Source organism: Rhinoderma darwinii, chromosome 5 (assembly GCF_050947455.1).
Source record: "Rhinoderma darwinii isolate aRhiDar2 chromosome 5, aRhiDar2.hap1, whole genome shotgun sequence".
Lineage (NCBI taxonomy): Eukaryota > Metazoa > Chordata > Amphibia > Anura > Rhinodermatidae > Rhinoderma > Rhinoderma darwinii.
This window is the reverse complement of record NC_134691.1, coordinates 305002456-305016568: the sequence shown is the minus strand read 5'-3', so window position 1 is coordinate 305016568 and position 14113 is coordinate 305002456.

Sequence of the window (14113 nt, the reverse complement as noted above, 5' to 3'; positions counted from 1 at the left end):
CGTAAAAAAATGGCTGCACTTACACAAGATGATTGTTTGAAACAAAGAAAAAAAGGACACTCGCAATGTTACTGCTAACATCCGGCATAATAACTTTTTTCTGACCTACAACTCATTGTATAAAGATGTAACTAATATTTTGTCAAAGCAATGGCCTATTCTTCTCAATGACCCTTACCTGAAATATTACATAGTTACATAGTCAGTACGGCTGAAAAAAGACACATGTCCATCAAGTTCAACCAAGGGACGGGAAAAGGGAAGGAAAAATTTCTACACATAGGAGCTAATATTTTTTTGTTCTAGGAAATTATCTAACCCTTTTTTAAAGCCATCTACTGTCCCTGCTGTGACCAGCTCCTGCGGTAGGCTATTCCATAGATTCACAGTTCTCACAGTAAAGAAGGCTTGTCGCCTCTGCAGCTTGAACCTTTTTTTCTCCAGACGGAGGGAGTGCCCCCTTGTTTTTTGAGGGGGTTTTACAAGGAACAGGATTTCACCATATTTTTTGTATGTGCCATTAATATATTTATATAAGTTAATCATGTCCCCCCTTAGTCGTCTTTTTTCAAGGCTAAATAGGTTTAATTCTTTTAATCTTTCCTCATAACTTAAATTCTCCATGCCCCTAATTAGCTTCGTTGCTCTTCTTTGTATTTTTTCCAACTCCAGGGCATCCTTTCTATGAACTGGAGCCCAGAACTGAACTGCATATTCTAGATGAGGCCTCACTAATGCTTTGTAAAGTGGCAATATTACATCCCTGTCCCGTGAGTCCATGCCTCTTTTAAATTTCCATTCCAAAAAGATCCCAGATTACCTTCATGAGGCCTATGACATTGAGAAACATGTTGGCTCCTAGTAGGCTCCGTACTAGAAAATATAAAGTATTAAATATGTTCCCGCCCATGGCAGGTTCATAGAAAAGTGGCAAATGTCTGTGCTGCCACAATATCACAAGCAGGGCTGTTTACTTCACATCGGTAGTGGCCCTAGAAACCTTTCGGATTAGGACATTCATCAATTGTAGTACTGATTATGTCATAAATTTTCTTCAAGGCCAATGCAACCTTCAGTATGTGGGATGCATAATCCAATCATTGCGTATAAGGATAAACAAGCGTAGGTCTAATACGTGTATGGGTTATTTGAAGCACAGAAAATCTAGACATTTTCCTCTTACTCACAATTGTGGGTTTCATTGTATATCTATCAACCCTATCAAACACATTGCAACTACTACAACCAATAGGTTCCTCAAATAAAAGCAAAGATATCTATAAAGTGTCCTGCCTCCAGCCTAATGGTCTGAATGATGTCATTGAATCCCCTTTGGATTAATACTGTCACTATGAGTGTCTCTACTCATGTGTGATTGGTGTGGCCAGACCACCCAAGGTGGGTCCAGGCTCCGACACAATAAAGGGCCAAAACGTCGAGCAGAAGACAACCCTTTTTGAAGCTGATTTGGACCCAATAACTTGTCACTATTCCTTATGGTTTCATATACAAATAACATTAGAATTTATAAATTTTATGACCTCTGTACATAATGATTTCAGCACAATTTAGGATGTAATTACAAGTAGACATGGATGTTTCCTTTGGTGGGGCAAAGCCCCAAAACAGTTAGGTTGGCCACACACAGTCCAATATTTCTTCCCCATGGCCATTTACATGCTACATCAAGTATAGTAATTGCGATTGTCAGACTAGGTTGACTCCATAGTCACTTGTTTGTAAACCATTTCAACAATATTTGATACTTTGGATGACGGAAAACTCTTGCTTGTACCATTTCATATACTGTATACGATTATTGTCCATTTTGGTTGACTACTCTGAATATAATGTAAAAAAAAGTGCTACATATATGGCCAGCTTTGTACAGATGTTACCCTCCATAGTAAATAGATTGTATTCAAGATAAGTCAAATGGAAAAAAATAAGAAATGGGAAAGTATCCTAAATAGTCTTTATATCAGTACATGCATATTATTATGTCTTTGTAAATGTACTGTTATGTTAATAAACTAACGCTGTAATAATCAATACCTATACCAAACCAGGCCAAATATTCCATATAATGATCTACGTATATCAATATAAATCATAATCCCTATAAATATATGTGTAGATACTACCAAGTAATTACTGAATAACATATTAGCACACATACAAAAGATTTTTATTATATTTAATCAAAATAGTAAAAACAATGGCCAACACAGCCTAAAATGACAAACAAGTTTAAAACAACATAGTGGTGGTGGAGGCACTACAACATACAGGGCAGCGTATTACACCAGTACAGTTCAAAAATAGCACAAAATATCACAAAATATCACATGCAATAGCAATAAATACTGCATAAAGAGACAAAAATATATACACACTCAGTACATTACTGTATGTCAGTGCTGTCTTAAAAATAAAGAGATATTTAATGCATGGATAACACTAAGGTTGAATACCAACCACTGTGCGGCATAATGAGTCCCAAATAACACCAGACCACCACCACAGAACCCCGACGCGCGTTTCGCAGTCAGCTTTTTCAAGGGGTGCCTATAACGCTGTAATAATCAGCCAAAACTTTTATTTTCCGAAAATACTCATTTCAATTTTGACTAGATTAAAGCAGGTATGCTGCATTATTAGTCTATGGAGAGTGTTTGCATAAGGCAAGTAACAAATAAGTGGTCAATAAGATTTCAAGTACGTCCCTACCAGGAGTGACAGACCCTTCATTTCAATTAGCTGAGAGAAATCTACAGTATTATATATTATATCTCATAAAATACAGTAGTTATTTTCTTATGATATTCAGTACATCGCCAATAAACAGCTGAAAGGGGACATCTCATCACAACAACCCCTTTCAAATTACTTTATTAGGGCATATGGGCAACATAGACGAGCTTCCCCTGCTTTTTACTCCTCTCTTGGAGCCAGAGCGGAGAGCCAATAATATACAGTAACTTTCACTCTGGCAGACCCAGCCCCTCCATGCGGACCTGCGACAATCAACTGATTAACTGGCTTTAATCTAAAATAAGGTTGTCTTGATAAGATAAACCATATAATAATGTTTAATGCTGATATTACACAGCCCGACGAGGGCCGTGTAAACGAGCGCCGATCAACGAGACAGCTCGTTGATCGGTGCTTGTTTGCTCCTTTCACAAGGAGCTAGTATGAGGATGAGTGCTCGTTCCTACGATCACTCATCCCCACACATTTGTATCATGTCGGCAGCACGTCTCCCTTTTTACACAGGGAAATGTGATGCCGATATTGATAATAGTTTCAGTATTTAAAATGATACGATCAGCTGATGAATGAGTGTTTGCTCGTTCATGAGCTGATCGTTGCCCAGTTTGCACAGTGCAATTATCATTGCCCAATATTTAACCAGTGTAAAAGGGCCTTTACTCCTTGGGCAAAGCAATAATGCTGTCATAACGTGCCATTACATTAAAACCACTGACAGGTGAAGTGAATAACATTAATTATCTTATTACAATGGCGCCTGTCAAGGGCTGGGATATATTAGGCAGCAAGTGAACTGTCAGTTGGAACTGATGTGTTGGAAGCAGGAAACATGGGCAAGCGTAAGGATCTGAGCGACCTTGACAAGGACTAAATTGTGATGGCTAGACAACTGGGTCAAAGAATCTCTAAAACGGCAGGTCTTGTGGGTTGTTCCCGGTTTACCGTAATTAGTACCTAACAAAAATGGTCTAAGGAAGACCTTAAAGGATCTACTGCTACCATCTAGGTGCCAGATACCACAGGACACTTGTAGAGGTCTTGTGGATTCCATTCCTCGACAGGTCAAAGCTGATTCAGCTGTACGAGGGGGACTTACACAATATTAAGCACATATATATATATTTGTGTGTGTGTGTCTGTGTGTATGTGTGTGTATATATATATATATATATATATATATACACCGTGTTCCAAATTATTATGCACATTGAATTTAAGTGTCATAAACATTTAATTATTAGTTTTTCAATTAAACTCATGGATGGTATTGTGTCTTAGGGCTCTTTGGATCATTGTAATCAATCTCAGACACCTGTGATAATTAGTTTGCCAGGTGTGCCCAATCAAAGGAAAACTACTTAAGAAGGACGTTCCACATTATTAAGCAGGCCACAGGTTTCAAGCAATATGGGAAAGAAAAAGGATCTCTCTGCTGCCGAAAAGCGTGAAATAGTGCAATACCTTGGACAAGGTATGAAAACATTGGATATTTCAAGAAAACGTAGGCGTGATCATCGTACTGTGAAAAGATTTGTGGCTGATTCAGAGCACAGATGGGTTCGTTCAGATAAAGGCATAATGAGGAAGGTTTCTGCAAGACAAATTAATAGGATTAGGAGAGCAGCTGCTAAAATGCCATTGTAAAGCAGCACACAGGTATTTGAAGCCGCTGGTGCCTCTGGAGTCCTGCGAACCTCAAGGTGTAGGATCCTCCAGAGGTTTGCTAGTGTGCATAAAGCTATTATTCGACCACCCCTAAACAATGCTCACAAGCAGAAACGGTTGCAGTGGGCTCAGAAATACATGAAGACTAATTTTCAAACCTTGTTGTTTACTGATGAGTGCCGTGCAACCCTGGATGGTCCAGATGGATGGAGTAGTGGATGGTTGGTGAATGGCCACCATGTCCCAACAAGGCTGCGACGTCAGCAAGGAGGTGGCGGAGTCATGTTTTGGGCTGGAATAATGGGGAGAGAGCTGGTAGGCCCCTTTAGGGTCCCTGACGGTGTGAAAATGACCTCTGCAAAGTACGTAGAGTTTATGACTGACCACTTTCTTCCGTGGTACAAAAAGAAGAACCGTGCCTTCCGTAGCAAAATTATCTTCATGCATGACAATGCACCATCTCATGCTGCAAAGAATACCTCTGTGTCATTGGCTGCTATGGGCATAAAAGGAGAGACACTCATGGTGTGGCCCCCATGTTCCCCTGACCTCAACCCTATTGAGAACCTTTGGAGCATCCTCAAGCAAAATATCTATGAGTGTGGGAGGCAGTTCACATCAAAACAGAAGCTCTGGGAGGCTATTCTGACATCCTGCAGAGATATTCAAGCAGAAACTGTCCAAATACTCCCAAATTCAATGGATGCAAGAATTGTGAAGGTGATAGCAAAAAAGGGGTCCTATGTTAACATGTAACTTGGCCTGCTAAGTTTTTTTTTATTGAAAGAGTTTTTGATTTCTGTAAATATGACCTCCTGATGCTGCAAATTCAACAAATTACCATTTTAGTTCTCTTTACAACCTTTAAAATGTTTTGATCTCTGTTGTGCATAATAATTTGAAACAGTGCATTTTGAGTTTTTTACTTCTAAAAAAAAATCTGTTATCATTAGGAGATTTGTTCAATAAAATTTGCATTATACTCCAACGGTTGATGGCTTGAAGATTATACTGACTGTCATTTTCATCGACTAGGAAAATCAGAGAAAAATAACATTTGCATAATAATTTGGAACGCGGTGTATATATATATATATATATATATATATATATATATATATATATATACAAAACCACTTACAGCCAGATAGAATACAATGTTATTTCACATGGAGCACCAGTTTGCATTTTTGTCATTTTCATCCTGTCACCAACTTGTTCATTGCCCTGAAACATTCTTTTCAATCTTAACAGCCACCAGGATACAGGATTAGAAATGGATTTAGCATAAAGTTCAGGAAGTTGTGAATATATATTTAATCACTTTGTTACCAGAAGACAATCAAAATGAGATAAATCCTGAGTCTTTATCTGCATGTTATTTGCCTGTAAAATCACCTGATTTGAGATGTGTGTGAAGTCAGAGAACATTTTCTTGTACTATAATACAATAGATAAAACTTGAGAAACCTCAATATGCAGCTGCCTATTCATATCACCCAAGACGACTGTCAACCAAGACAGATTTATCCCCTGCCCCCCCCACACCAATACTCATGCACCTTTGGCTTGACTGAACCTTATTCTTCTTGGCTGGAGACATAGCAAATCCTCAGCTGTGAGAACTAAGGGCTTGTCCACACATAACAGAATTTTTACAGAAAATTTCTACAGCACTTCCATTGAAAGTGGCATAAATGCATCAGTTTCTTCGTTTTTTGACTGCAGAAAATGGTGCACATTTTCCTGCGTTTTTCACAATGCGGGGAGATGGTGACATCTCCTCTGAAAAACACAGCAATTCTGTCGACTTTCCGCAGCAGGAATTGACATGCTGCAGTCCGAAGCATACGCACCGCAGGTCAATCACTGCTCGGAGTATTTACCCAGCGTGTGGATGAGATTTGTTAAATCTCACCCACTTTGCTGCTACTGTATTTTGCTGCGTATTTTCCGTCCCCAATTCCGGGCGGAAAATACGCAGCAGTTCTGCTACGTGTGGATGAGTTCTGTGGTTTTTAGCCTCTGGATGTAAACAAAAATGGTCCCATTCACAGGTAATAGAGATCTTAAAAGCAGTGAAGAATTGAAAAAGTATATTAGAAAGTTGCACAACTTTTCACTATGATTAATGCGGTACCTACCTTACCTTACATACTTTTATTTTTTCATATTTCTTAAAAAAAACATACATACATAAAACGTTGTAATATATCTTACATGCATGCATACAGGGAGAAGGAGGGAAAGGGGAAAGCTGCCGCAGTATCTCTCCCTCTGTGTCTGTGTGAGACGTGCTGTGAGGGGGAGGGGGGAGAAGGGGATTCATGTTACAGTTTATCTACACCTCAGCCTTGGTGTGAGAGACTCATTCTGTCAGAGGGATGTCAGCTGACTTTCCATAATGTATTCTTCTCTCCACACTACAGCATCGTCTCCTCCTGGCGGCTGTCGCAATGAGTCTCTCTGCAGGCCTGGCAGGGATGTCACGCGGCGTGTGCTTCAAGCAAACCGCAGTCTGCACAATTACTCCTTGGGCAGCTGTAAAGGTATATGGATATAATAAAGCCAGAAATTGTAAGGGTTTGGTTACTACAATACCCAGAAAAAGAATCAACTGGGCCGCACAATTCCCTTATAGCACCTTTCCCCACGACTTTGGTTAGGGATGATGATACTCGGCTGGCCCCAGGACTTCGGTGCCTCTAGCTAGCCTGGTGCGTGATTCTCTGAACAACGTCAGCAAAACGGTAACCAGATGAATGATTGGCTTTATTATATCCATATACCTTTACATCTGCCCAAGGAGTAATTGTGCATTTGAGTTTTTTTTATTTTATGGTTACTCTGTAAACTCTATTTACCTGAAACAAGAAAGCCCTCTTAAATGCAACAATTCAGATCCAAAACCTTAACATGAGCTAGATAGGCAGCTAATTCCCTAATTGATCGTGAATTGTATAGTTCACAAAGCACTAAGTTACTTTTATCAGATGAACTAGGAAATAAGTGTGTACATTTTGCATCTGGAAGCCTAACACATTAGATTGTAAAGAAAAAACAAGATTTTAATGTTTTAACAGTTTGAAAGTAAATGTTCACTTTTACATGCCGTAAAGACTGTCGTAGATATATTTCACAGTATTGACATATTAGTCAACCGATAGAAATCTCAGATTTTGGCTGGACAAACTATTAGACATGTTGGAAAAATTATGGGGCTTTTCAGGTTAAGATATCTGTGACCAATGGTCCTAGTGGCGTGCACCATTTTTCTGGGCGTGTTTTCTAAAGGGCCGTTCACATATGTCCGTTGCCCCTGTCTGTTTCCCTCTGGCATGTTGTAGAAAAGCTGGAGGGAAACTGATGCTAGAACGGATCCCATAGCTTTCCATGGTATCTGTTCTGGCACATGGGACATAGTTTGTGCCGCCGTATGGCACTGGACCTGTGCAGGAGCTGGATCCAAAAACGTTACCTGCAACATTTTTGTGTCTGGCTCTCTGGGAGGTCCGGCGCCGCATCCTATTTAACGTATTGTTTACAAGTTAAACGCCAGGTGCTGCCGCATCCACTATCCGGCAGCACTCGTCAGGGGAGTCCCCCGGCCAGATCTTTGCTGACTCTCTGGCTGAGGAGCAGGAGCGAAATTTTGTGCCACCCATGCCCACCCTGTAGATAGTGCTTTGCCAACACTGGCAGGGGATTCCGGTCCAGGTGGAGCCCCTGACGTCACTGTCCATATATGGACAGTGACATCAGGGGCTCCTCCTTGAGCGAAACCCCCTGCCAGAGCGTCGGCAATGCTCTGGTCGGAAATTCCGCTCCTAGAGTTAAGCCCTGGCGTCACTATCCATATATGGACAGTGACGTCAGGGGCTACTCCAGGAGCAGAATCCCCTGCCAGAGCATTGCCGACATTCTGGCCCGGGATTCCATTACTAGAGGGAGCCCCTGACATCCCTGTCCATATATGGACATTGGTGGGTTTGGCGCCATCTACAAGGGGTGCGGGTGGTGCCATCTACAGGAGACTGTGTGGCGCCATCTACAAGGGGCTGTGTGGCACTATCTACAGTGAGCTGTGTGGCGCTATATACAGGGGGCTGTGTGGCGTTTATGTACAGGGGGCTGTGTGAAGCTATCTACAGGGGTTGTGTGGCACTATAAACAGAGGGCACTGTGGCATTATCTACAAATGGTGTGTGGCACTATAAACAAGGCACTGCGGCATTATCTACAGGGGGTGTGTGGCACTATATACAGAAAGCACTGTGGCATTATATACAGAGGGCACTGTGGCATTATCTACAGAGAGCACTGTGGCGTTATCTACAGAGAGCACAGTGGCATTTTGTCCACATGAAATTCATCAGTTTTTAATACAGACAGTGAATAGCGGATGCAAAACGGGTCACAATCGGCCATCAAAAAGGGAAAGACGGACACGGAACATATACAAAACGGCCATCAAAAACAGTCCGAGATGGCCATTTTTAGTGGCCGACACCTGGACCCTGTCGTGTGAATAGAAACAGCAAACCTAGAGTGGTGTGGGGTGGTTAGGAGATGCAGGGTGGGATTGGGTAGCTGTAAAGGCGCCAAAAACTATCTACTCCCTGAAATTAGGCCTAGTGTTTGGTGTCTTTGCAGGTCCACAAGGCTGCTTCGAAGATCTGAGGTGAGTGGACAGCTGCCGCCTTCTGGGCTCTCCCTCTCGGCGGCGGCCTCAGCGCTGCACTGAATATGGCACACGTGACATTACAATGTGTGTGTCAGACTTCATTGTAGCGCCAAGGCTGGAGCAGAGAAGGTGAGCCCTGACATGCCAGGATTACATCAGAAGTTTTATTAAATGACAAGTACCCAACATGTATCTAATCTATCATGTATCCAATCTATCACAAACTATGCACCACTCTGACCAAATTGGCACATTTTCAGACCCTAGACGACATTTTTAGTGAACCATTGTGGTAAAAACTGTTTTGAAAAACGGATGGTAAAAACTGATGACAACTAGTGACAACCGATGACAACTGATGGTTTTGTGGTAAAAATTGTGAAAAAGCCTGATACATTTTTGCATCAGTTTTTGCATCAGTTGTAATCACTTGAGAGACAAAAACAACCTGATGCTGATGTAACTTATATCTGTGAATGCATCCTAAGAAGAAAAATTTACTTTATTTGTGCCTTTTGCATTATACACTTTTTGTTTTTTACTGGCCGAGGGCCAATTGTTATGTGCGGATCTCGGTTTTATTTATGTACTGCAACATTTTCGAAAAAGTCGTATCTGCAAGACACCAACAGGCTGACTTAAAATAAAAGTCGCAAATTTAAAACAAAATAACCATTCCTTCTTAGATTTAAAATGCAACAAATTTAACAAATGCAACATTAGATAAATTTGTTGCAAAACATACTCAAAAGAAAAAAAACTTACACAAATGTGGTCCAATGTTCTTAAAATGGAAAAACTCTGCAATATAGTTATCTCATGTTGGACTGTTTTGTCCATAGCAACGTCAAATTAAGTGACAAGTAGCGTACGTGAATAGTTAGAACCTTGTAGCGGCGACACAAAAATGCAATGGAATTGTAAATGTTATTATATTGCAAAGTCTTTTATTTTTACATTTTAAAATCAATGGGCCCAAAACTTGTAACCAGGAAAACCCCTTTAACTCTAACTAGTACCACGGATCTCATATAATAACGTGTGCAGAACCTCAAAATGCATTTTGAATATTGAAGACGACGTCATCTAAAATAATGTATTTCCCTAGAAGTAATACTTATAGGAATGTCCTTATAGCAGATAAACTAATAAAATGTTTTCAGGAAACTGTGAAGGTCAAATGGAGATAGGACAGGTGGGAACATTCTGTACTCTGACAAGTAGAACCTCAAAATGATCCGTTCTTCCCCTTTTCCAAACAAACGAAATAGCGCCATAAAACAATAAATGGATGGTAACTAGGAAACTGTTTCTGTAACACACCTAGTATACACATCTCTAACATTCAACAACCATTAAGATGTAAAGACGTTCCCTGGTGTCTATGGTTACACACACCACATTCCTGTCTTACAGTAAACCTTTAAGATATAGTCTTTAAAAAAAAGAGACACGGAATTCCATATTCAACACACTATATTTTTATATAATATCCTGTAGATTGATTTCAATGTAAATTAAGGGGTATTCCAAACGTAGACATTTATGGCATATCCATAGGACCCGCACCTATATCAAGAACGCGGGTGACCCAACCGCCGTTTTGCCTGGTGCAGTGGCCACTGGCCACAGATAGTGGAGAGAGGGCTGCACATGCGCACAGCTCTCTATTCTGTTCAATGGGTGTTATAGAAACAGCCGAGCAAGCACTGCTCGACTGTTTCCATAACTCTGATACAACAGAATAGATAGAGCCGTGCACATTCATGGCCACCTCTCATTAGTCCCTCCTGAAATCAGCAGCTTGCGTCCACTACACCTGGCGAAATGGGGGTTGGATGAACTACATTTATCCGAGATTTCTGGCATTTCTAGATATGCCATAATTGTCTAAGTTGGGAATATCCCCTTAAATAAAATGAACAGGTTAACGTTAAAACTTAAAGGTGTTGTCCACTTTAGGTAATCCATTTTTACTAGAGGGGTTGACTGAAAACAAGCTTATCATAGGCTGAGTACCTGCTGTAGGAAGCCCCAGCGATCAGCTGTAATATGAGGAAGATCCTTTTAGCAAGTGTTCCTTTTTCAATCAGCGACACCACAGGAAAACATGTTTATATGGTACCTGTGTTTGAAGAGAACTCATTGTCAATAAGGGAAACGTTGGATTGTTTAGGGCTTGTATTTGTACAATAGACCATAAGAAAAAAAATATCTCACCATCATTAATAGTCGCTAGTGCTTGCCATAGACATAAAGATTTGGACACAATACAACAAGCATTACAATTTTTTAATTTGTACATACATCGGGAAGGGATATACTATACATCACTATATTTCACATGAAAAGAGTGGTTTTTCCAATGCAAAATCATTCGTATTGTGTGAAATATATTGTATTTGCATGTGCTATTATAACATGTATTTTTCTTAGACGATAGTAAACTAAACACTACAATTGTAGCATCTTCCACTGAAGAACATTTTTTAATTAGCTCTCCAATGGTGCAAACTTCCATCTATAAAAACCGACCATCCTTAGTCCCGTGGAGGTAACAGTTATCTTTAGCAATTGCAAAATTGTTCGCGTCGTGAACAATTATTGTTATGTCAATGTTATCAGGCATAAATTTCCAGGAGGAATAACAGAGGAATGACATAATGCAGAGTACCAAGAAAAGATGCTCTAGAATTGTGATTTTACGAGGGATGCGCCTATTTACTAAAATAGACATGCCAGGAGAGCTGACAGACCCTCTTTAAAAGCAAAAAAATTAACAAAAACTTTATTTCAATGATTCAAGGCAAGGCTGTCATCCTTCTTACAGATCATAATTTAATGCAGAGATACAGGCAATAATCAATACTTATATATCAGAAGTGAAAGGTTTATCCTGCAACAATAGCCCAACAAAGCAAATGTTTGCAGTCATTCGGAATTGCTATTTGTTACATAAAGTATGACTAATAAAATCAATAGGGCGCATATGAAGCCCGGGTGGAACTTGTGCTCTGGTAGAATTCCTGATAAGAATGTCAGCTATTCCGAGTCCTCTTAAGTCATAAAAAAGTCTACTGTCTGCAGAGCTTGCATGTATCTATTAGGCTGAGGGAATGTGTACATTTTCTTTGATGTCTCATTTCGATCATCATAATATAGTGATATGCACACCTTGGTATGTGAAGAAATGAAGAGTATTTAATGGCGGCACATCTAAGCATAGAAAATATTGTTGTTCAAATACCTGGGCTGGTGCTGCAGTGGGTGATGTCATCCTACAGACTCCTCGCTGCATCCCTCATGGTTACTGAAGATAGCACTTAAAAAGTGACGATGTTAAATGTGTCTAAGCTATAGACTGGTTCAATGTAAACGTCTGCTTCCAAAGGGGCTTTTATGCTAAATGGACCTGTAATTCCAAGAGCTGTGTCAATGTCAATAAGACCGCACAGAACTGATCCTCTTTAAAATATTTTGACTGATTACTATTAGGAGCTGCAATAATTCAGCAATACTCCAGCAGCCAAACTGTTAAACTCTCCGGCCTTCTTCTAACTGAACATCAAATAAGATTTAATGTGTGATGCTGCAAAATTAAATTAAAGAAATCCTAATATATCATAATGCAGAAAAGCTCCGAATACGGATTGTAGAAAATGAAGCCCATGGAACAACACTGTATATAACTGAGAGCAATACAGATAGGATGTACTAATGCATCCCCCTATTCTGTTATATGTTTTTGTATGTTTTTACTATATGGTAAAACAATACACACTAGTAAGGTAAACATATTTTATTGTTCCCCGCAATGGCCATATATCACATATGTGTGAATGGGATTTCATATATTCCCATTTACTCGTTGAAGTATTAAACTATGTTGTTTTTTTAATTGTGGTGCATGTTTGCAAACTGGAGCCTGATGGCGCCACTTTTTCCCTCTTATTGACTTCTATTTTTACATATTTACACTTAACATACCAACAGTTATTAAATCGTAGGTTTAGTAACTTCATGTATTTAACTTTAAGGCTATGTTCACACGGAGTATTTTGCAGGAGGAATATCTGCCTCAAAATTCCGTTTGGAAGTTTGAGGCAGATTTTCCTCTCCCTGCACGCCGATTTTCGCGGAGTTTTTCGCGGCGTTCTTCGCCCAAGGCCATTGAGCGCCGCGGGCATAAAACACCGCGAAATACGCTCTCTCTGCCTCCCATTGAAGTCAATGGGAGGTCAGAGGCGGAAGCGCCCGAAGATAGGGCATGTCGCTTCTTTTTCCCGCGAGGCAGTTTTACTGCTCGCGGGAAAAAGACGCCGACGCCTCCCATTGAAATCAATGGGAGGCATTTTCGGTCCGTTTTTGCCGACTTTTGCGACGCGGTTTCCGCGTCAAAAAACTCTGCAAAATACTCCGTGTGAACATAGCCTAAGAGAAATAATGTGTTAGTTGTTTTTGTTTATTTTGTAGCTATTACTTTTATATTTTTAAAAACTTTCCTGGAGCAGCCATATTGATACAAACTTGCTTCCTGTATAGTATGTTTAAGGCCACATGCACACGAATGTATTTTTTTCCGCACGTAAATACTGGTGTAAATACGGGTCCTTTGTCACACGTATTTGACCTGTATTCCACCAGTATTTACGGACCCGTGCCCGTAAATACGGGTCCATTGTCACCAGTATTCCACCCGTATTTACGGACCCGTTTTCTCTGCACTAATCGGCAGTCCCTTCTCTCTATCAGTGATGGATAGAGAGAAGGGGTAGCCCTTTCAGGCAGAGTTTCCGCAGCGATTGAAAGTAAAAGAAGTTTATACGTACCCCGGCCGTTGTCTTGGTGACGCGTCCCTCTTTTGACATCCGGTCCGACCTCCCTGTATGACGCATGTGACCGCTGCAGCCTGTGATAGGCCTGTGATTGGCTGCAGCGGTCACATGGGATGAAACGTCATCCCGGGAGGCCGGAATGGAGGAAGAAGCA